Source organism: Glossina fuscipes, unplaced genomic scaffold (genome assembly GCF_014805625.2).
Source record: "Glossina fuscipes isolate IAEA_lab_2018 unplaced genomic scaffold, Yale_Gfus_2 1, whole genome shotgun sequence".
Taxonomy (NCBI): domain Eukaryota; kingdom Metazoa; phylum Arthropoda; class Insecta; order Diptera; family Glossinidae; genus Glossina; species Glossina fuscipes.
In genome coordinates, this window is record NW_023998415.1 from 39,122,275 (window position 1) to 39,147,527 (window position 25,253).

The 25,253-nt window shown below is 34.0% G+C and overlaps 1 protein-coding gene across 1 annotated transcript in view; it reads left to right on the forward strand.

Moving 5' to 3' along the window:
- Positions 1-375: 375 nt before the first annotated feature.
- Positions 376-25,253, forward strand: part of LOC119645077 — a 62,306-nt gene continuing 37,428 nt past the window's right edge. The window contains exons 1-2 of the mRNA XM_038044947.1: positions 376-781; positions 3,415-3,700. The gene's annotated coding sequence lies outside the window, so the exon portion shown is untranslated. The remainder of the gene's footprint in view (positions 782-3,414; positions 3,701-25,253) is intronic.

The following is a 25,253-nucleotide window of genomic DNA, read 5'->3' on the forward strand; positions in this document are numbered from 1 at the left end:
AAAAAAAAATTAAAATCATTTCATATGACAGGAAAACTAAGCAAAGCACTTCGTCACAGCTTCCAATAAGAAAACAGGTTGTGAATGAGTGAAATATATGTGGAGTTAGAGGGAAAGAGAAAATTGAAAGCGCTTGGAAAATATTGTGTTTCATTTGTAGTGTGCGTAGTGTGACAATCAAAACAAAGCACTGACTCAATTAACAGGCAAATAAATACTCAAAGAGAGACAAGAAGAGGTATAAGCGCTTGCAACTCCAACATTTTCGTGCACATTAAATAGGAACGAACTTGAATGAAATGAAACAGATGGATTTGAGTGTTTTTTACTTGTCGTTGCTGATAAAAACAATAGCATTTTATGTTGCGCTTAGGTACTTACCGTGGCTTGTATTTGCCATGTGACGATTTGTCGAGTTTATACTATTACTTTTGGGGGTCTCCGTGGACCTGTTCCCAATGAGTGCAGTTCAGTGCTAGAGACCGGTTCGTTACGTTCAAAGCAAAGTGTTGTGAGCGGTAAAAAGTCACGAACTATATAGCCCTGTAGTACTAATAATTGTAATAGGTTTAAGTAGTGAACACCACACGCATACATAAGTGAAAAGTTCGGTTTTGCTTTGAAAACAAACAACAAGATAAAAAAAACAAAAAAAAAAAACAAAAAAAAAAAACAAAAGTGACCACTAGAAAAAAAATAGTGCGGAAAACACCTCCTGGGCTAAATAATAACTCCTTGTGCGTTGCTGTGGTTGTGCACAACACTTACTGCAATCATAAACGTATGTTCGTGCGATAATCGCGTGCATTTAATTATTAAAAAAATTTTTTTTCTCTTTTTTTTCGTATTTGTTGTTTTTGTTTTTTTCTTTTAATTTAACACGAAAATGTAAGAAATTCCTGATAAATAAAGATTAAAAATTCATACATGCTCGAAAAGAAAATGTTTTTGCCATAATTGTAAGAACACTTACAACACACACACACACACACACACACACACACACACGTACACACAATCACATACACAAGCACATGTGCATGCATACACTGACATCCGTCTGCCTATATATGCTTGTACGTGCTTTTTAGGCGTATATGGAAAAAGTCTCCTTTAAATCTAAAAAAAAAAAGCAAAAAAAATAAACAAAAAAAAAAAAAAAAAAATAGCAACAACAAGAGAAATTACATAAAAAATATTACCGTTAAAAAACTTAAACCTAACTGACATTACATCAACATTTTCAAACCGGCATGAAAACCTAAAGAACAAAAAACTTGAAATAAAAAAACAAAAATTGTTCTTGGTTTTCTGAAAAAGAAAAGCCAGTAAGAGGAGTCACTATTAAAATTAAGAAAAACCGTAAAACCGTAAAACAAAACGAAAGACAACTTGCAAAGTATACATTCATATGTACATATATACATATATACATATATATATATATATATATATATATATAGCTTTTCTCTTTTTTTATAAACATAATACATATAAATAAGAGAAAAACGAGATGAAAAGCTAGACTAAAGTATTAGGTGCGGTAAAATTTCAACTGCAGCGAACAACTTAGCACATATACACAATTTTAGTGTTTTACAAACAAATATGTTGTCTCTGTGCTTTTATCGGGCAACATCTGCCGTTGCCCAACATATCTGACGTACTATCTGCATATGGGCTGCAAGTGCCACTAAAGAATTTACCTTTTACAAGAACAGACGACCAAGACGACGACAATGAAGACAACAACAACGATATCAACAAACAGTCACAACGTCCTTCACCACCTTTCAAGCGAACGTTGTTGATACATATAAAACTGAAAGCAAAAAAGAAAAAAAACTGAATAACTAACGTCAACTGAAGTCACTCTTCAGGTTTTAGTTGGTGTTGTTATGTTGTAGGCTGTTTTCTGTTGAGTACTGAAAACTTTGCCGACATTTAATAATACAAAATAAAAAAAAAAAAAAAAAAAAAGAAGAAAAAAAGATTTTTCCGTTCTTGCGTTGTAAGAAGAAATTGTAGTGTATTGTGTTGGGCGTACATATGATCATCAACATCATTATCGTATCTACTGTGTTTGTATTCAAAAAATTGCAAACAAAAAAAAAAAAAAAAGCAGAAAAGTAATGAAACAAAAAAGAAACAGAAAGACGGTATCATCTCTATATAGGGACTTTGGTTTCTTTCGAACTCCCATGATCCATCCGATTTTCGGTTCATTGTCGAACACGTCAAAAATAGTACAAAATTTTCATACACATTATGTCATCTATTTTCATACTTTTTAAGTGTTATGGCGAAACTTGTCTTCCCTTCTTATCTGACTAAAAAAATTAAAGCAAATACAACTTTGCCTTAATTCAATAGCAATAGTTTCACCCGACAGAGGCAGCAACATCACCCTATTACCACCAATCGTAATCAATTTTTTATTGAAAAAAAAGTTTCTATTTCGTAAATGAAAAGAAACAGTTCCCAAACAGAAAAAAAAAAAAAAACAAAAAAGCAGTAAAAAAGGGAAAAGATAACATTCGTTTTAGGGCGAATCTCGAATCTTGTGCTTTTTATGCCTTACACTTATTTTGATGCAAGGGCATATTAAGTTAATGAGGATATATGCGGCAGCCAGAAGCACGCGGAACTGATAGTTCGACTCAGAATCACCTTCTTGTCTGTACGCCTCCCCGCCTGTCTGCCTTGTTTTCTTCTGCTTAACCCATACGTCGCAATCTTTCTAATAATTGGATGAAATTTCGTACACTGCCATCTTTTGATCCAAGGACGTACGCTATTCAAAATGGTTCCCCTTCCCATATAACATATATGAATAATTATATTAAACGAAGTGACTTAGGGTATATAATGGTTGCCCCTGACCGCCGCTTTGCAATTCAATGTCATCTTTTACGGAACGTGTAGGGAAGGGTAAATCGCTCCTAGGAAGCCTCGTTTTTTACATTAACTTTTTATCGGTTTGCGAATAAAATCAAATACCACTTGTAAACGACTCTCACTTCACATATTATGGGCGAATGGGCACAATGGACACACGATCAAAACATGGCTTTTATGAATACGGACGGAACAAGAAATTTGTTATGATCGCCTGTCTATCTTCGATGGTAATCATAGAAGAGAGAGAGAGAGAGAGATGATGGCGAAATAAAAAGAAAAATAACAATCAACTGTTTTCTTCTTCTTTTTTTTTTTTTACGAATGTAAAAATGTATAGTGTGTTACAAGTGCATAGCAGTATTTCACAGTAATAGAAACAGCACCGAACAACGATACCTATAACAGCAAAAAGTTACTACACTTATGCACTCTATTTACAAAATAATTCAACGGAAGTACAACAGAGCAACAAGAAAAGCAAAAAAAGTCAACAAAGAGTTTTTCTTTTTTAAGTATTCCTGCAACTCAACCACAAGTTTTCAGCGAAAATCGCGGAATAAAGAAAAAATTGAATTGAACCGACAAACAAAACGACTTCAATTATCAGGTTAACTAGTTGGCGACCTTTTTTGAAAAGTTGTGTGGATTATTTCATTATTTATGTACCGCATATATATGCATATACATGTACATGCGTATACGTGTATATAGAAAAAATCCTTTTTTATATATCTGCTGTTGGCAGAGTCGGCCGCTAGTTTGCATTCCGAAAGTCATATCATTGCAATTGTAATAAGAGGTAAGGAAAAAAGTAATAATTAAAACAATATTTGATAAGGTGATCGGCATACCGTAATACGTATTAGCGAAATTACCTTAAGCCTTACGAATCATATTACATGTTACATAGTGTGTATTTAGTACACGTATTGCACGTGTATAGATTATTGCTATTATTACTATTATCTTACTCGAGTTCTCGAACTTTCATGATGAACTTGTTAAAATTCTCTTGAATCGCTAGTAAATGATTATTTTTCTACATAATTAGATCTTTAGAACTAATAAGAAGAGCATTTATCGATGTGTATGAAAAGCATTGAGAAGAGAAGAATCAATTATCGTAAACTACTTTATTTCTCTTTGCTGCATTATATGGGAAAATGGCTTACCTGCGCAAATGCCCGTCTAGTTCGAACAATCTAAGCAAATTAGAGAAAGTGCTAATAACAAAAGAAAAAAAAAATAATTCGAATCATATATGTCACATATATTCCTAGATACTTAGATGGCTTACATGGCTTACATGACTCAAACATCAGTGCACTCGTGTCGTCTCACGTCTTCGCCCTATTGACTTATGAACTGTTATTGATGGACGCATTTATGTGCGTATATATCAATTCGAAAGTTCGTCGTACCACTCAGCAGCATTTAAAATTCAGAATTGGTTGGCAAACGAATGCATTTGCGGCGATTGGTTTTCATTGTTTGCGTTAAAAAAATGTGAAGCCCTACGTAGGCATGGGACTTACAACGCACTAAAACCGGTTAAGATGTCTGCGGCTATTTCTCCCGGAACTACTGTTGAGTATTACGTCTGAGATTTAAATCAAGTCCTTTATTCTGTAGCTAACCTCTTATCTTTATCGAGTTCTTCTTCTACGACAAGTCCATCACAGTATATGTTTACGTGTAGGCGATTTTTTTGGCCGTTGTTTTATATTGGAATTTAGGGAAGTGCTTTGAGGAGTTTCACTAATAGCCAAAGTGTGTCTTAGCTGACATATTAAGTTATTCGTTTATCTTAGGCCGCCTTTATACTCGTTTATGAATGGAGGCGTGCCATCAAATTAAATTTTTTTTTTGTCCCACAAAAGAACGTAGAAGAGATCGATATAAAATAAAAGAAGAAAACGAGCTAAGTTTATCGCTGTGGTTTTGCGTATTATTCGCATTATCTTGCATTACTCCCTTTATTGACTTACAAGCGCGATTATCAACGATCGTTCCAAACTTTCTATTAAAACTATGTTAGGCTACCTAAGCTATATATATATGATAAAAATTAAATTTTTTCGTGTTAATCAATTGTGCGGAATATAGAACAAGTTAATGTATTTTGAAGAAACACATTTTTTTTTTTTTTTTTTGAAAAGGTAAGTACTGATGTTTGTTCTTAACGATCCCGCGACGCTTTCCTTTACGTAAATGCAAATGAGTTTCTCTAAGCGCGAGCAACTTAACTTGGTTATATAATTTTAATGATTTAATTGCCGTTAAGATGTTGACACGATTAGATGATCAATCTCTTTTAGAATACGCATGACTGTGATTGGTGAGTATAGGATAGTTTTCGAAAAGTAGAGCTCTGTTGCACCATTCAATCTCCAGGTAGGTATCAAAATTGTGATTAATGTGCAAGATAATCTGTTTCTTATCGGTTTCAATAGTTTTCGGTAGTTGTTTTTTATACCGAAATAAATGAGCGAAAACGTTAAGCGTACTAATCAATTCTCTAGATTGGAATTGCTCGCTTCATAAAAGGTATATGACGCATTTATTTGTTCCAAAATTCAGGTATATATATATATATATATATATATATAAGTTTGACATTGATATTTGTACGGTATACGTTGCATTTGTTAACTGTCGATCAGTGTATATCAGTGTGTAAGGAGACGGATGCTATTGACGCCATTGCGTTTGTTTTTCGATTAAATTGGGAAGAAGAAGTGCGACTGAAGCAACAGAAATGATTGAGTTGGCTTGTAGTGAGATACGAAATAATTGGAAAGCGGTTTCCATTCGCAAAGCAATCTAGGAACTGATCTTCAACTCGGACTTGAAGCATTTCCCGATTGCGACACATCCTGGAAACCTTAATAGGAATGGTTCAGATCGATGCAGTCAAATTTAGCAGTTCAGCGGTTCTGCGAAGTTAAAGATGAGCAAAAATGCGCCAATGATTGTTTGTGTTTGTTGCGAGGGCATTCCTAAACTATCCGATAAGTGACAAAAGACCATAGATAATAATTGTAAAGATTTCAATTATTAAGCTTTGCAACAGCTACAGTTCAACACCAAAATTACCAAGTGGATCAATGTGACCACTTGGGAGTTCGGAGCAAAAAAAGGAATGATTATAAAGCATGTAAAGTTCCAATACATTTGGACGACTTCTGTTTATACGAAAAGAATTTTAAGTACACATAATCAGTTATGTTCTAATTTTCAGGTTAACGATCACAAAAACCTATTTGCGCTATAATGCTTTATTTTCATCAATAACCTTTCTAGAATCGCTGCAGTCGCAAAAATGAAGAAAGAAAGCTAAAGTTTAGCATAAAATATTTTTGATCGATTAGAGAAATGTGGTTACAAATTGATGTAATTTTATTATATTCATGCCCACAATACAGAAGAAACTGAAACAAATGCGGAGAAGCTACGAAATTTTTTCATATTTTCATTTTTGATGAACATATGTCACTAATTGTACGCGGGTTGCTGAACTGATCGGGATCAAAATTTTTAGGCAACAAATTGTCGGCAGTTAGAGGCCGTAAACGTGAGCAAACCACAATCATTTTCTATCTGCGGGTTCTTAACTAATCAAAGAATGTTTATGCAAAATTTTAGCTTGCTATCTGTGTGTTTGTGACCGTAGCGTTCCCATATAGCTATGGATTAAATTGGCAGAGGTTACTTTGTTCAATTTATTGTCTAACAAGAAACATTACCTCTTTCATTTTTTATACCGAAAAAGAATTAGATGCGAGGCGGACAAGTGGGCTTTTAAGACTATCCACAAAAAAAATAACCCATTTGTCGTCATCCTCATGAGAGTAGAAGCTGTGTACTTGACGAGCCAAGAAGTCACCTGCTGATATCAGTGTGTGTCGGAAGAAGTGGTATTTGCTGATAATAGTGAGGGTGGAGCGTTAGGACATTCCGCGTTACGTTTGCAAGCATTTCCTAATTGCTACATGGGGCTGTTTTCAAGAAAACTCACCATATCATGACTTTTGGTGCATGCCTATCATTTCTCATCCCAATCGCATCTATTATTTCTCTTTGTACTCATTGGTGATAGTTACAGTTGGATGGGACAAAGCATGACACACTACAATCTGATGACGTGAGACGGCCCCGGGATAATCGCTTTTATCGGCGATGTTAATGGTTCGCCTACTCTGCATTTATCCGTCGAACTAAGTAGGAAACGAAGAGTTTCCTCAAATGAGTTTTTTTTTTTTTTGCCCCAAATCTACACCTATTCAAAGCTTCGAGAAAAGCTGGTTCGTCTCCAGCGTATAGCTGAAAGATGATGCATTCAAATCAAGAATTTACGGTTTTATTCCGCACTCTATTGTACTATGTACATTCTCTTCACTCCTTGTTAGCAAAAAGGACGAAGTCATATAAACAAACCCAGTAAAAAATTGCAATATTTTATGCGGCATTGAGGTTTTAAAGCAGAGAAGAAAACTTTAATATTTTACTTGCTAAGCGCAGCTCGATTGCTTTTGAAATTTAAAAGTGGCAGTGTAGAAAAGTGTAGATCTTGGAGGTACACATGCGCACGCAAATACGTATAAAATTAATTTTATTGCTTGTGAATGTATTACCCATTTCATCGGAATTAAGCCGCCGGAGACATATTTTTAACAAATTTCTGTAAATTGTCAGCCAACAAACCTTTGATGTCTTCGGTCTTAACTTTCTCTTAGCATCTATAAATGAACATTGAACCACTTTTCTACACAAATCACTGGGCGTTGGAGATATATTCATTTCATGAACACATTTGTAACATTCACTGAGAAGGTTTAGAAATTTTATTAAGTGTATGTAGTCGTGATTAGTACCAAATTTTAGATCGATCCATGCACGTCCGTTTCTCGGTCTGTGTGTAAACATCTACAGTGTTTATAGTAAACATTCTCCTGAATGGAAAAATTAAGCTATCGTCTTCAAACACGACCGGAGACCATTAGAAATTCTCGCCCGCAGATTGGTATTGAAAATGGATGAAGTCGATCGGAGGACACATCCTTAATTTACCATAAAGTAAGACAAAGTCATTTTCCTGGCAAAACACGTGGGATGTTTTGTTCATTACTCATAAGATGAATGGATAAACTATAAAACGATCAACCTCACAATACCTATGCAAAAATGGAGAAAATCATGCTCCTCTCTCTGTTCAATATCATATGATATCAAAGCTTCTTTCTTTTCGTTAGCTAAAAGAGCCGAGCACAGTCGAACATCGTTTTTTTGGTTGTGTAGCAGTGACTCAGGGAATATAAGGAAGCATAAGAAAGGTGGTTAGGAATATAAGTGGATGGGAGGAGGAACCACGAGAAACACGACTGTCGGGGGCGGGCATAAGTTAATGCGTTGCATATGTTACGGTATGCGAGCAGCTATGCAGCGAGCGAGTAAGAGAGATATTAAAAGGTTTGACTGATAGACAAATCTGTTTAGAGATCTCAGAGTACAGAATAGTCAACGTTATGCTAATGCTCAGGAATGTTCGGTGTGTGTTGTACGCGGTCGGGAGTCTTCAGGCAAGGTATGAAACACATACGCCCGTAAGTGAAGACCGTAATAAGCTAAATTTTAGTTTCTTGCGTCGATAAGAGCGAGTTTGTCCGTTGGAAAGGGGAAAAAACAACTTTTCTACGTTTCTGATCTTAGATGCTGTAAGGCAAACCTGATAGTACGCTAACCTGGACTTGGAGCGAATGTTCAGCTTAATATCAATTAGAAAATGTATTCAATGTATATTTTGATGTAACTTGACTTCCAAATACATTTACAAATTGATGGAAAAGAGTATAAGGGAAATAAATAAAGAATTACAAAAACAAAAAAGTTCCCTATTGATGAGTTACTTAATTCATTTTAATTTTTTTTGTTTAAAAAGATTAGTCAGAAAATCTTAAACTTGGGAAATGTTGTAAGGAGAAACTGTTTTTGTGAAACATGAATTTTCGATAAAACATTATTATCAGCACCACATAGGTAGCTATAATTAGGTTGTTAAAAGCTGCTCTAGCCTAGTTTTCAACTATATATTAAAACTTAATAGATTTGTTCACTTAATTCGAATAGAGACATTAAAGAAACATCTGAAGCCCTTTTATGATAATGAACAGACAACACAAACAAAGCAACAAACCTTCTTTTGTCTCATTTGTAACACTTCGAAAAGCAAAAAAAAAAAAAAAAAAAAAAAAAAAATCCCATTAAAGGTAGTATCTAAACTACTTAAATGGAAGCGATGAGAGCATACCGCGATAAAGGCCATTCATAATTTGAAGGCAATTTAGACATTTAGATTGGTAGAAATAAACGAAAAAGGTTTTTAACCTTTAAACTATCACATAACGAAGAAGAAGACCTGTCATTAATTAATGTAAAAAGCAACAATAATAGCAACAGTAACAGTACAAAGAACAAAATAAAACTCGCATAGCAGACATAATACACGTACCTGGATTTGAATGCTTTCAGCAACTTCATCGATACGTAACACTGCTTGGCTTAACTAAGCCGGTGTGTCTGTACATCTTACGAACATTTAAAGGATGATTTGTCTTAAACGTTTTGATTTGTTCATCAGGCGCGGATTATGTTTGAGTTTTCACAAAAATAAATAGACTCTGTATTGTAAGAAACGATATTTTGTACCTATGCCGTACCTATACTCAGATAAAATATTAATTTTGTCAAACGATTGCAACGTATCAAATTAGTACGATTAGTAAGTACGTAACTGAGTAATTAACCGTTGAGGAGATCACAAACAAACACATTTTCTTAGGGTCACACACTTAGTATTATTTATTCGAGAGACGTAGAGAATAAGCAAATTGCGGTTATTTCTTTCACCACAAAAAGAAGGAATAAACAACGCTCTTTCAAAAGCTAAAGTAACAAAACAAAATAAAAAACATTATGGACGCCGAATATAATGATGAAATATCTGTGCAAATAAGCGTAAGCGATGAGCAGTATTCGGGTTACCTTCTTGAGCCTGCGGCACCAGCAACGATTGAACAAATCCATAATATGGGAGCCATATGCTGCTGAATAAATCTCAGGTATGCGTCTTTGCTTAATATTTGGCTCGACACGTTCCAAGCAACAAAGTTTTCACGCACAATAGATGACTTGTTTGCTGCCAATCGAGCGAAATCGTGCCCTCTCTACACCACTTTAATGAAGAATTTGGGCATATTTACGATCAATTTCATCAAAGTTACTTCGCGGTGACGTAACTATAGATAAAATATCAATTCATTAATACTCGTCAAAATCAGATGAAAACTCGCGAGAAAGGATTTTGCCGTATGAAGTGCACTATGGCGGAGAGGGAACCAAATGTCGACGGAAAAGGTTACGGTATAAACTATTTCGACTATGCTGAGAAGAGAAGAACGATAACAAGCACACATTGTTCAGCATTGTTGACAAAATCACAAAACAAAATCCTCGTTTTAGACCTCAGCAAAGCACGAGCAGATGTGAAATTTGATAAGTTCCACAACAAAACTGTGCTCTCAAGACTTGAGATTGTATTTGAAAATGTGACTGAAGATATCAATGATCATCTGAGTAATCAAGAGTCTCGCGTTCAAAGAAGGCCTCGATTGGCGGTTTCGAACTGCTCGATAAATCGGATAGTGTGAAGTGCATAATCTTTGAAGTTGGTGCACTGAACTAGCGGCGGAGATTATTTATAAAAATAAAATTTAATTTTGCCCAAAACTAACTTTTCTTACTAAGTGTCTCAATCATGGGTCGCACTGTTGATAGGCCCAACCAAGTTCTCAGAACATGTATTTATTGTCTCGGAAATCGGGTGAATTGAAATTCATCTATAATATGCTCAGGTGAGCAACTTTTTCTCTCTTCTTCTCGAAGCCACTTCAGCTCTTCCAGCTCGCTAAAGCGTGAGCTCGTCCTGTTTTGATTCATTTGCCTTCGAATTTTAACTCTAACTCCAAATTTTTTTTTTTTTTTTTGTAAATAAAAAATCTTTGACGTCACTAGACATTTTCCAAAAAATTTTTCCGCAAAAGAGAGGAAAAATTCAAAACCCCTCCCGTTATGATCCCGTGATGACAAATTGTAGGCCATCTCTTCTTGTATAAAATTTTTGGTTTATTGCTCCAGACAACCTTACGACCAATACGACAAGAATAGTAAAAAATAGAGTGGCTTTGCGAGAGCAGCGATGTCTTCAAATTGTTCAGCCACGTTTGCGCGCACACAGGTGACTCCATTTTTAAAGTTAATATGATATGATTTCATAGACTTCGAAGAGTATTGTGTTTAAAAAATTACTTGAAGTCGCCAAGCAATGCTTGTTTCGTAAAAGTGAAAGTAAATTTCACGGTACAGGTTGAATAGGATTCTTTAGGCGTTACCGTTATAATGTTAAATTGAATGATTGCCATACTCAGAGATAAATACCTGGGATCGAGTGAAGCGCATTTATCTTTGAGCAACGGAATGTTTTTATTTGGCTTATCAGAATCTAATAAGAATCGTTAATGGAATTACTTTCATCTTGGATCAACTGTTCCGATTCTCACGGAAAAGCGTTCAGTTAAATTTCTAAACAAAGTTTTGTAAACATAATCTCAATACTTATCAAGATCAGACCCCAGAGAACAATTTTTAAATTTAACATATTATCCAAGATAATGGAGTGAATAGAAAGATATATAAACGGACAGATAACACATAAGAACATACAATTTATAGGGTTTACCGTAACACGGTACACACCCTGCAGCCTAACGTAAAACACATAACAGAATTTCATTTGAAATTTTACCTGACATAACTTAGATGGTTTGTTCCAATGGCTTCGCCAACCGCGTTGGGAGAATATGATTACAACTGATCCATTGATAAACGTTCCATCAATCAAAGAACATATGATGATAATAAAAAGTTCGTCGTCCCCCGTCGGATATGTGGAGTAGAGAGCTATATGATCGGATATCACTTATATATAGCATTTTTACTTAATAGTTTGCTTTTATTTTATTTATTTATTTTTCGTTTTTTTTTTATTTTTTTTTGTTTTTTTCGTAAATTTGTCGTTTTTTCCTTTCACAGAAAAAGTGTTAACCCAAATGGGAGTCCAAATTAGTTGATAACACAATGACTCAAAAGTATGTAATTTTAGACAAATTAACAACAACGTACAATAATAAAACGAGCCTGGGAAAAAACTAGACTGACAATAAAAGGGGTACTTGTATCGAAAATAATAGTTTCCTTTTTGCGGCGGCTGGTGTCGGTGCCGTCTCGGTAAGTGTTGAAAGGTGGTGGTGATTACGATGGTGGCGGCGGTGGTGGTCGTCGTAAATGGCCTTCGCCTCTGTATGTTCATAAACACGAGTACACATCTACGTATTCAATAAGACAAATTTACATATAATGCAAGCAAGTATTATAACAACAACCATTTTATTACAAAATAAATGCCAAACTTCTCTCTAAGAAGTAAGAGATAGTTTTTATTCACTTATTTTTTGTTTTTTTTTTTTTCCCCCTCTTTTACATGCGTTTTATATATTATGTATTCATTTGTTCAAGTTGTTCTTCAAGTCAGGCAAGTGTGAACGTGCCAAAATCGAACGACAATGTTATGGTTACTACTGTTGAAATATGATACATTTTTATATAAATAATACGTTTCTCTATGTACCCTGTCTCTCTGTCTCTTTAGTCAGAACACAAAACTTGAGGAAATCTTTAGAAGCCACAAAATAATATCGACCGAGAGGTAAATGGTTCGTTGAATTTCCCCCCACCGAAATAAAAACGAAAAAAAAAAAAAATTCTATTTCGTATTGTATTCATGAGAGATTCACAAAAAAGCCCCGTAATCCGTAACAAGAGGACAAGGGGTAATTCGAGGTACACAAATGTACCTCTACGTATATGTCAGCAAGCAGGTATGATAAATATATGTAGAGAGATTTTTAAAAAAAAATCAAGTATAATAAGGTCGAGCAAGTATAAGCAAGTACACAGATATATATTTAAATGCAGGCAGATATCAACAGTTTTTTTTTTTTTTTTTTTTATTTATTTATTCTTTTTTTTTTTTAAATGAGATTTCATGTTTGTTGTAGATCTTAAGTCATGGTGACTATGGCGTTTAAATTATTTGCCAACGCATTAAAGCTATTGTTGATTTATTTTACAAAGAGATTTCTTAATGTAATATAAATACATATGTGAGTGCACATACGTGAGAGGAGATGAGAAAAAGCAAAAAAAGAAAAAAAAAAAAAAAAACGAAGCAAATACCTAAACAAATCTTAAGCTCTAAAGTAAATATCATTCAATTTCTTAAGAGCCCTGCGATGTGTGCCCCTTCTTATATCGTCAAGAGCGGAAATCAAACAAAAGACTTTAGTTTTTTATTTTCAATGTTTTTGCTGAAACTTTTTAATTTATTTCATTTGTTTTTTTTTTTTTTATTTTTTTTTATTTTTTTTTTTTTTATTGTTTTAAAAATATTTAGTTTTATTTTTTTGTGTTTTTATTATGCTTTTGTTAAATAATTTTCACACCTTCAGGACAATGCTTTCATTATAAGGATATGTAGTTTTTTGTGCAGTTAGTCTGTTTTGTTCTGAAGCATCGTACACAACAAACAATAGATGATTTTTTTTTCATTTTTCGAGTAAAGCGCCATAATTTTTGTTCGTATGTTCGTTAAATGGAAAATGCTTTAATGGGTTCTGTTGTGCAAAGGCAACACCTGAGCTCGTTCAAGTTCAATACCCTAATATCTTAGTCCTGAATCAAAATTGAACAAAGCGGGAGTTGTTTTTGGCTAAGATTGAATTATTCAATATTCATCTCCGTCCATACACCATATATATATATATATATATACCCCTACTCATAAAAGATATGATAAATTCAAGATCCATTTGCTCGATATACCCCGCATATCCAATTTAATTCATTGATTCGATGTTATATAAGATATTACTAGCCACGCTTTTGATTACTCTGAAAATCTGTCTCGTAAGCGATTATGCAAACTATGCAACACTTGGATCACTTTGGATTTGAAAGCTATTATGAAATTTCTAAAAAGTTTGAAAGTAGAGTTAGTAGCTACTGATAGGTAAAAAATTGAAACCAATCTGTTCTTCTTCTTCTTTTTCTTTGCAAAAGTTGGAATGCATTTTCTTAAAGAAATAGCGAAACGGTTGCACGTGACGGACGCGCTGAAAGAGTTCTTCAATGACCGTATATAGCAAGCATTTATTTAATCTAATCTACTCAGTATGTTGAGTATAGCAAAATAGATTTCCATTCGATCTCGGACGAGAGACAAATAAACAATTAGATAAGTATTTAAACAAACGTATAAAAAACGAATAATAAACAAATAAATACATACGTACGAGTATTTCTCCCGTCCTTTGTACCATTTAATCTAAAGAGTATTAAAGTTCTATTCATGGGGTAGGTTAAATACAATCAATTTCTGAGTGTCCGGGCTGCAGCAAGTGCGGTAGAAGCAGAAAATATGTTAACATTTTTATACTCAGATAAAAAATATTGCCCCTGAAGTTCCTTGAAAGTTGTACAAAATTTTAATTTGACGATGCTACACAAGTGCGCGAGCATTCGAGGATTGATTTAATGCCCGCATGAGAACGAGAACTAAACGATAGTAAGTGGCAATAACATGGTTTTTTTTTCCTTTCCTCTCCTGACAATACTCTATGATTTACTTTGTCTTATATGCGAGTCTCGTCCGCAATATTTTAATTTTTATATTAACTTTTCGCAAAGACACAAGCTTCAGACAAACTGGACTATTTTCAGTTCGGCAACGAGATCACTTTCAGTGCGGAACCATTTGAACTGAAGAGGACGTTACATTTTTTTGTTAGAGATTGAATTCGTTATTCGTAATTCGTCATGTGGCTCCGTTCAATGTGTAAGATAAGCAAAGCGAACGGCGTCTCTTGCCGATATGAATTAATTGAGTGGTTGTTTCTTCAGGCGGTATAGGGCGTTGAGGAAAGGACCTATTCAAGACTTTTCGAATTTAGTAATACTGATGCATTGTGTAAAATTCGCAGGCCCATGCAAGGAAGTTTCTGCAGACTTCCGGTAGTGGTGCTGACGATAGTAACAATAAGACAGAGTGTTTTGCTGACTTTACGGTAGTGGACGTACAGGCAGACCTATCCGAAAGAATACAAAAGGTCCCTTCAGTAGTTGCGTTTACTCATACGTTACGTTACGCTCCGTTTAACCAAGGGGTAAACTGGCATCGCAATTGGCCTCAAACATTCGTTCACTATAGTTAGACACGGAAGATTAATAGATAGATAAGTCTTTAGCGGTCATACAAAATGTCTCAAAAGTATTTGAAAGATATTCGCTTATCCTATACCTGTAACTAAAGTTGATTGCGAAAAGGCGCTCGTACAACTTTAATATCGTCATTTTTAATCTGAGATCACAATAATTTTACACGACACGATATAACGAAATTGGAGAGAATTTGACAAAGGTCGTTGAATAGACTGACATATCTGTTAGTTGCATTCTCACCTCTTCCCAAGGTTTCGCTTGAGACGCTTGCCTTCGTTTAAACAAGTTGTTGCAATCAAAGTTCATAATAAATTGAAAATTTCAAGCCTTTGTTGGTTTATTTCAAGTTTCAATATTGAAAACCCATCTATTAAACGTGATAATCGTGTCATAAAGGTGACAATCTGTGCGGCATTTAAATGGCAAACAAAGGGAAGCCTTCTTAACTTATTAACTTAAAATACGACAGGCCTTTTGTCTACAATCTCCAGTCAATATTCATTCATTTTGATTAAATATTTATGTACATATTTTTGTTGCACAAGGCTGTAATAATTTTCATTAAAAACAAAACAAATTCTCGAAATATGCTCAACGCTGTCCTTCACATGCCAACAATTTAAACATTTTCATTAGCATTACAATTAAAAAAAAAAAATATATATATATATATATATATAAAAAATATGGTTGCTGTTGTCTATGAATGCTGCCAGCATCTACAAGCTGGACGAAACGAACGATGCAACAAAATAAAAGCCGGTGGCTATACAACGAGAACATCTACGTAATTAATGTCATTAACAGAAAACTATTCAACCAAAATACATATTAATCAATTTCAAAATAAATGAAATGAAAAAGCATGAAAAGCATAAAAAAACGATGCAGCAAAAGCAGGCAAAAAATTTCATATTCATAAATCAAAACGATATATTATTTCGTTGTCTACGTAAACATACATACATACATACATACATACATACATACATATTTATATATATAGCTAAAATGAATGAATACGAAGAGATAGAGAAAGAGAGAAAGAGAGAGAGAGAGAGAGAGAGAGGGAGATATGTATGACATTCTTTTTCTTTCTTAAAATGTTTTTCCTACACTGAAATAGCCTTAAGGTTTTCCTATCTACAAGCACACATGAAAGCATACATGAAAGTGTATAAGCAAGCGGTAGACACACGTACAAAACGTACAATAAACCGTATAGTTAAACTTTAGTATGTTGCATAATTGTGGAGTTAAGTAACACATATACAGTACTTTTCATAAAAGAGTATTACTTTTAAAAGGTAATTGCATTTAATTGCCTTAAAGAGCATCAAATTGCTAAAGCACTATCTAACTGCTTAACTTTATCGGTCCCTTTTTGATTGCCTTCTCATCAAAATAATTGTCTAGATTGCTTTGATTTTCCGGGTCACTTGTGACGTCTTCTTACATCTTGTATCCATTTATGCTAGAAAATGTTCATTAAAATTTTCATTAAAATTTTCATATCAAATAATTCAGTCCTTCGGTTATCCATAAATGAATTGTATGTATGATGTATGGCGATGATGCAGTTAAATGGAAACTACTTTATACCTACGTGCATGAGCTATTTTTTTGGTTTTTCCATTTCTTCTTCCTTTTTTTTATATAATACGTATATGTATGTGTCTGGCAAAGAGGAATTGATAATATGGTTTTCTTGGTGATGGTGTATCCTCTCGTCTACCAATGTTACGCATTCACTGTGGAGCACAACTAATTTAAAATAAAGACTTCGGTCTTACTACAGGTAAAGTAATCATGTACATGCATATGAAACACTATTCTTTGTGTGCACACACTACTTAAGATGCTGGCAATGCGCAGGCATTTAACCTGTAAACTCAACGCAAGGAATGTTGTTGGATAAGCTTTAAACAATTCTTTAATAATAATAAAACTATTCTCCTTTTTCTTCTTCTTCTTCTCTTTATCAACGCAAACGTTCATAAATTTAAATATGAACGAATCGTATGATCTTAAGGAAAATTCGACATCAGTGCGATTTGATAATTAACGCTTTTCAAGCTCATACCACTCCGCAAATAGATTAAAGGTTAACTTTATCGAACGCTTACGAAACGAATAGAGGGAAAAGAATTTCAATCAAATATAATTTTAGCAAATAAACTTTACAATAAATTTGTAGGATAATAATGTTTCTCATGCTGCTGGTAGCATAAATTGGATTGTTATTCACTTGAATGCGTCTTATATGCATGATTTGTAGAAATCATCAACATTGGCATCATCATCATCATCGTCCTCGCCAAACCCCATCATCATTCCGGATATGTTGTGCAGTATAAAAGTCATCATCAACATCAACAATATTATCTCGACCATCATCACCATAGTTGCAGTTGTTATCCGTATTCCTAGAAGGTTCTATCTAAAGGATTGACAGTTACAGCTTAACTACACGTTGAGCTTAACTACGTATGTATAAACCTTTCATCCATGAGCAGCAGCTATAACAACAGCAATAACAACAACATTATAATATAGAATTATATATCATTATTTCTTATGTATACATATATATAAAATATATGTAAGTATATGTTTATGAAAAAAGGACACATTATAAGATACATAACATGTTTCTTTCATATATTACACATATTTTTATCGTACTTTAGTCTTGCTAGAGATTTTTTTATTTGCCGAAAAAAGTGATCACATTTTTCCAAATTACATTTTCTTGGTTCACTCACAACAATTCGTTTTGCCCTTGTTATAAACCGGATTAAGCTAATAACCTATGCAGTGCATTTTTTTAGGAACTAATACATTTGCAGATTAATCGAATAATCGATGGTGTTCGCTTAATTCGACAACTATTCCTTAGGCATATAAGATAAGCATGCAGTTTGCGTGGGTAATTCGCCGGTCGAACAAAGTTTCGATTAACATAGCTTTCATAAAATGCCGAGCTTAGCTCGGGCACGTTGTTTATATACGGGTGGGTAGTATCCCAAATTTAAGGACAGTCTGATTAATCGATCTAACTATGCGTTGGGGCTGCTTGGCAGGTTATTTGATCGGTTACTCGTCTCTACTCATCATCGGGTTGACTCGTCAGATGGACGAGCAAATAGTGATCTGGTTAATTAACTGTAGCAGATGCTAGATTGACTCGTTTGCAGATTGATAACTTTATGGATGAATCAATTTTCAGGACTTCAACTTAGACCTTTATCAAGTTTCTCATTAATAAGCTCGGTAATGACTCGTTCACTGACTTGGTAGCCGCTTAATTCGTTAAATAGTTCGTTGATTAATTCAGTATGTGGCTAAATAATCTGTTAGCCGATTAATTACATTGGCTATGCGATTCATTTATTTTATTAGATTGGTGGATAAGTGCTTCGCTGATTGATTGCATCGATTGCAACTGCATTAGATCTAGGTTTACTCACTAGTTAGTGAAGCAACTCATTGTCCCCTCCACCAGTTCTTCGTGCGATTACACACTTTGTAAGGCGGTTGCTTACCCATTACATTGCTGACCGAGTAAGCGGCTAATTAGCTTACGACGATTAATTTGTGCTAAATACTTATTACTTACACATTCGACAACTCAAAGGCAAATATTACTGAAAAGTAGTAAAAAGCTTTTCGAATGAAAAGCTAAGCGCTGATCTATCTTTTGAATTAAAGCATTCAAGAATTTCTGGTTAAGCTGCAACCTTCTCACTCCTCTCGTCTTTCTGAAGCTTCTACACGTTTTAACGAAATCGAATATTCCATATATTTATTTTAAATACTTTAAGGGGCATTCAGAGAATTTGAAGGGATGGTATGTGGGATAAGTGTATTTAGATGGAAACAATCATAGTAGCTGAACTATGTAGTTATACGGGACCAATTCTAATCAAAATTTTGAATTTTAATAATGCGAATTATTTGCTGCTCAGCAAGAAAATACAATGAAATAGTTTTCATAGCCGGTGCGTAACGATCAAAAGTAAAAAGTTTGAATTTCATAAGTTGCAAGTTGTGCAAAAAGTTGTACATTGAATAGCGGCCGCCGTGAGAGACTCGTTTATTATTGAGCGTAAGTGATAAGCATCGAACAGTAGCAATAGAGTCATTTGCTCTTATTTTCCAGTTCAGTATTTCAGTTCGTATTTTAAACATTTTGTAATCATTTTTTTCATATTTTCAGTAGATACGAGCAATTAATTGCACTCCGTTCGATATGTGACTTGTGCGATGTTCTTCAAAATATTGTTGAAAAATTCGAAATGATGGTGTCCTAATTATCGGTTGTTTGTGTGTATATAGTGAATTCCGCGGAATAACCCGACAATCTGTTCTTTTCAATGTTGCTGCGAAGGCTGCCTGCACAAAGCGAAATTCCATTTTTTCTACTTCTACTTCTAGCGCGGATAGAATATCTTGCTTGATGATTACGCTGAGGAGTGGTTGTATAATGGATGAGTGGATGTGTGATATTAAGGCTGACTATTATTTTAGGGTATATGCACAGCTGGTATTATTATTGTAAGCCTTAGGGATAAAGATGACAATGCTTGCGTGCGTATGACACACACAAAAAGTGTTTGTTCCTATTTGCGTCTAAAGGATAAAGAATTTCTGTGAAAATAAACTTGTACTTAAGAAGAGTGGAATTACGCGTGTTTATCTCTTCGTTTTTCTTTTGCTTTTATTGTCTTGTTTCTTGTTATTTCCCACATACAATATTTTAAGCCCAGCAAGCAAGTGCGTTGATTTTGCTTAAGGATTAAATAAGAAAACTTCTTGTTTTCATGTATATCCTTACGGTATGTGATTTTTATAGCATTTGTTTATTTATTTTTTTTATTTTTTTTTATTATATCACATGTTCCCATTCCTTTCATTCACATTTATGATTATTTTGATAACAATTTTTAAGCTTGAGTTTATTACACTCAGTTTTGTTTATCTCTTATTTACTTATGTAAGTTCATCGTTAAATCGAGTTCATAAACATTGACCGAGAAATGAATATTAAACTTGGAAAATAACGATTCTTAAGATTTATATACTTTTAATTATATATCGCGACATTTGCGTAGGTATATTTGGTTATTGTGTGCTTGTTTTAAAAGCCTTTCATGACTTTGTGATAAGTTTCTTAGAAACTTTGAGAAGATTTAAGCATAACCTGCGCATGGCAACAAAGGTAATTAAAGTTGGAAAGATAAGAGCATTTTTTTTTTTGTGCTTAACAAAGCAACGGTTGAGGACATGTAATTTAATGGTTTTCGGGCACAGCTTAGCTATACAAAATGCATATTTGTGAAGAAAAGTCGATTTTATTACCGCTAGTCTGTGTATTGGATGATTTTATTTGACTAGAAAATGACAGGTGCCGGAAGCTGGCATCCTTTAAAATGTTTTTGCAGTTGATTTACAACCTGCGTCGTCCTTCCCCCAATTCTTCATCCATTAAGCTTAAATGCCGACAAAGTTCAGATGAATTTCAAATAAAATTCGAGTTATTCGCTTAGGGGGAAGAAGATCGCAAACACCTATGATATTCATAATCGTCAAACAGAGTAGGATACCTTGAATATTAACGCGTGCATGACGGGCCGTTGAGGCTCATTTGAACTTTAAAATTTTTTGATTATTTTATAATGCATGTCCGAAAACTTCGATTTTACTTGACTTGAAGTTAACAGTTAACCCTAAGAAAAAGAATACTTGTAAATTTGGAGGTACACTTGGATGAAAACTTTCCATTTGGGATGTGTGTTATTATGCGATGGGCACGATGTACCTTATCACAGTCGCCCGGTCAGAAAGGAACCTCTTATCTTGAGAAGAAAGAGCCCAATTAGCCCACAACTTGGAACAGAGATGCGTTGAGTGTCTGTGCATACTTTTCTGGAGCAATAACCGTAACATCTTATTATACTTTGAAGATTTATCTTTACATAATTCGTAATCAAAACATATATACATCACCTGAGCATAACATATTATATCTATATATATATGCTATGCTATAACAAATAATATTTCTTCTGATTCTTATGAATGATAATGTGGCATGTAAAATGTACAGGGTAAGGCCTAAAGCAATAAGTAGTCAGTGTTATGTAAATTTTCTTAATCAAATTGGTCCGAAAGTTCGAGAGAAAGCCACCAGCAAGACGTTCTCCATGATCTTAGATAATAAACATTTTAACCTCCGGAAAAGGAGAAAATTTATTTTAAAATTCGAATTTATTTAGTTACACATTTTCGACTAAATAAGCTGTTACCAATGGCGGCGACTCAATTAAGAGATATTATGTGCTTATCTTTGTAGGCAGAGAGAAATGACAACAACAACGCAATATCTATATATCCTTCTTAAGGCATTTCTAAAAGGCCTATGTATGTCTTATGGAAGCAAAACTAATTAATAACTGACATGATATGACATATATATATATATATATATATATATATATATATATATATATATACTGAAATATATATATATTAGGAATGACGGTATTTCATTTGCTCCAGTGATTGCATTGCATGTACGTACGTGTTAAATAGAAGAAATATGAAAACGTGTTTTTAGTCAACGACTTCCGCGTGCTTTTTTTAGATCATTTTCTCTTTTCGCTTTTCTCAATTTGTTTAACATTAATATTTGGTATCATATTATGGACAGACATGTGCAGATACTGCCACATGGCCAATAGTGTTTGATAGACAATGGGTTGGCAAAAGCCGAGGCATGCCGACTTACCCTGTACTCGTTGTTGATTAGCTGTTCATCTATTTACACTTATGTTCGGGCATTTTATGGGACTTGATGTCCAATGTTGCAAACGATGCTGATGATGATGATGATGATGATGATGATGATGATGATGATGATGATGATGACTTTACTAAGCCCATACTCTAATTCTATATACATACGTAGAATGCACTTTAGTTTTGATGTTTATAATACAGACATCACTTGTTTTTACTATTTTTTTATTTTCTTTGTTTGTTGTGTTCTCCTCTTCATATCTTTTGGTTTTTAATTTTACTTTGTAGGCAGTTTAGTTGGCAGACAGTCAAGCAGTTCCCTCTATAGTCAGTTAGGTAAAAGCTTTTTCATGTACTCTTTCCATATTTAAATTTTTTGTTCAATGTTTTTTTCTTTTTTTTTACTCTTGTTATTCAATTTCTGTTTCCAGCTTTCAAATGATGATTTTTTTCATTTGTATTATTTTACTTGTATTCATAAGGCAGCATTTAGTTCTCTTGTACTGGTTTTGAGTGTTTTTTGTATTATGAAGGCCGTCCACAGCGCCACTCGGTACATTCATGAAAACACGTCAAGCAGTATACGAAATCAGTTCATATCTCATTTATCTTAACTCTTTGCTGTTTAATGCTGACGATTTATATTGTGACAGCATCATCAGATTGTCAAGCTAAAATGACTTTTCAATTTTAAATTTTATGAAAAGTTTCTCAAAAAAAAAAAAAAGATCTTAAATGTCCCTGCTTTGATTACGTTCCTACAAACATTGCGAAACAAGTTCGAACTAAACCATTCGATAGATTAGCTTACAATGCCACGCAGATGGTAAGAGAAGGGCCTGGTTTTATTAATGATAAGAATATCATCATCTCTCTGTCCTAGGCTAAGCAATTTCCGAATGATTTAGCTATTCAAAGATGTCGCTAATATGCTAAGTAAGTGTCTGCGTTAGTTAGTTAGTTAGTTAGTTAGTTAGTGTTAACTTGAGTTTATAGTCGTCTTTAAGGCGATTTGAGTATGAATGCTCGATATGTCATCTGCTACCTACCCATCCAGTTTATTATCATTTTTTAATGCCTAAATTATTTATTTATTTGAATTAAAAGTTAATGGATGCGCTTGGTTGCTTTAATAATTTTTCTTATTTATTTAATTATTTTTTGTAAAAATTGCATTGAACTTATGTGTGTTTTTACTCTATCTCGTTAAAGTTAAAGTCAAATGTTATGGCACATATTTTAGAGAAACCGTTATAAATGTTATTTCTTCTTTAGAAAACTTCTTAACAAACATTAAGTTTAACATTTAATAGCCCAACATCACTCATTGTTTGGTTTAATCTGAAAAAATCGCACATTATTATTTTTCTCTATTATTTATTTATTTATTTTTTATTTTTATTTTTTTATTTTGTTATTTTTTTTAATTTTTTTTTTTTTTTTTTCATTTTCTCAAATTCTAAGGAAGATGTTAGGCAAACATTGCAAAGTGAAAGAAAGAACTAAAGAAATACCAGCAGTTAGTTGCTGAACATGTTTATACAAGATAAAGGCGTGTTCTTAACTCAGGACTAGGTGTTCTTACAATTTTATTTCTTTTCTTTAGTTTGTTAACCGTTCTTTCTATTATACGTTCCTTTGTTCATGCTGGCAAACAGCCTCGACCGACCGAACGACCGACCGACCGACCGATCGACCGACCAACCAACCAACCATACGTTAACTTACACACACACACACACACACACACACAAGACAAAAAAGTACAAATAACTATTGTTGCACAAATGTGTCTTACATACAAACCATACACACCCACCCACTCTGTCTGCGCAGTGTAATGAAATCTTCCTTAAGAAATTCTTTGAAAAGTATACAGTAACCGACAGTATCGCTGGTTGTTTGGCTAACAACAACTGCGTGTGCATGGTGGCAAATTTCTTAGATTACTTGAGTAAAGTAATAAGTTAGACGAACGGGAGGCGAAGCAATTGTTAAAGAAGCATTTGTTGACTAATTTTAATAAATTTTAGCTTTTAGTCGCAATTGTATGTTTTGCCAACAAGATGTGAACTCACTGTCTCTTTCCCGTTCGCCATATTGTCGTTCATACCAGATTTGCATGCTGGCTAACCGTATGCAATATGCAATGCATGGCACGGTACGGTAAATATACGCGGTATGTGTGTGTACACATTACCGTTGCTTTAGGGATCTGCTTAGTTCCCTTAGCTTATCCCAATGATTGTTTTTTTTTTTTTCTTTTACACTCGACTCTGTTTGTTTTCGCTGCCTTTACGCACTTTAGCTGATTTGGGTTTCAAACCAAGACAAATATTTACTTATCCGTATCTATTTATCAGTCAAAACTTCATCACGAAAGCATGCATAGATGGAATTTATTCGATGTGTAGATATCTATGTACGTAAATATATCATTAAGGATTGTTACATCCTGGAGAGGCCTTCATTTTATTCATTCATTTTTCTCTGCAAAAAATGAAAAAACGAAGCTATCATAATAGATGGCCTTAACCAGGAGTCGACACTTTGTAACACAGTTGACTTTTTCCATTTTAACCGACCCACCTATGCTTTGCACTTTGATGAAATTATTTCGTATCGGCATTCAATTCAAATACCTTTTATCCCGAATCCCGGCTCTTGGCAAATGGTGAATTTTGTATACATTCTCGGAGATATTCTCAAAAAATATCATTGCAAGATCAAATGTATTATATATATCAAATGAAAATATATATATGCAATAAAGTCTAGCCAAAAAAAATAAAAGAAAACAAAGGGAAGTAAGTCAAAAAGGCCACAAGTTTTAAATTTGAAAAAGTTTAACAATTTAAATGCCACGCCTTGTTCATACGATTACCGATACGATAGCCGCTCTTGTCCAATTTTATCAGATTCCTCTTGCAAACCTTGCTTGACCTTCTCACATTACTGGTTTTTCCGCCCTTCTGTTTATTGCACACAGCTTCAGCAAACAAATATTGTCTTTTCGTTTAGCTTATCTCCGCATGCGAGAAAACAATAAGGAAAAACAATTCATGTGAGTTAACTTTCTTCTAAAAATCTAAAAGTTCAGCCCGACAAAGGATCTCGACTAAGAAACAAAATGCTCGTGGGTTCAAACTGTAAGTGCAGTA